Raw genomic sequence first — 634 nt, forward strand, 5'->3', positions numbered from 1 at the left:
GGATTACAGGTGTGCACCACCATGCCTGGCTAATTTTGTATTTTTAGTAGAGACAGGGTTTCTCCATGTTGGTCAGGCTGGTCTCAAACTCCCAACCTCAGGTGATCTGCCCGCCTCAGCCTCCCAAAGTGCTGGGATTACAGGTGTGAGCCACCACACCAGCCATATTATTTCTTTCTGTACAAGTTTTTAGAGTAAACAGAATATTTGCTAGTTTGTTCACTTATTCTTAAAATACTGTTTACTTTGTACCAGGTCCTATGCTAAGATCTTGCTTTACGTTATGACAAATAAAACAAATGTGGTCTATAGACTCAAAGCTTATCATCTGGTAGAGGAAAACAGGTGTTGTGTCAGAAAAAAATATAATTTAAAATTCTATGAAAGAAATGAACAGTATGAGGTAATAAAGACAATTGACAAGTGTAAAATAACAGATGTTTTTCTTTCTTTTTTTCTTTTTTTGAGATGGTTTTGCTCTTGTTGCCCAGGCTGGAGTGCAATGGCGCGATCTCAGCTCACTGCAACCTCTGCCTCCCAGGTTCAAGCAATTCTCCTGCCTCTGCCTCCTGAGTAGCTGGGATTATAGGCATGCACCAGCATGCCCAGCTAATTTTGTATTTTTAGTAGAGGT

This window comes from Mandrillus leucophaeus, unplaced genomic scaffold (assembly GCF_000951045.1).
Source record: "Mandrillus leucophaeus isolate KB7577 unplaced genomic scaffold, Mleu.le_1.0 Scaffold360, whole genome shotgun sequence".
Classification (NCBI taxonomy): domain Eukaryota; kingdom Metazoa; phylum Chordata; class Mammalia; order Primates; family Cercopithecidae; genus Mandrillus; species Mandrillus leucophaeus.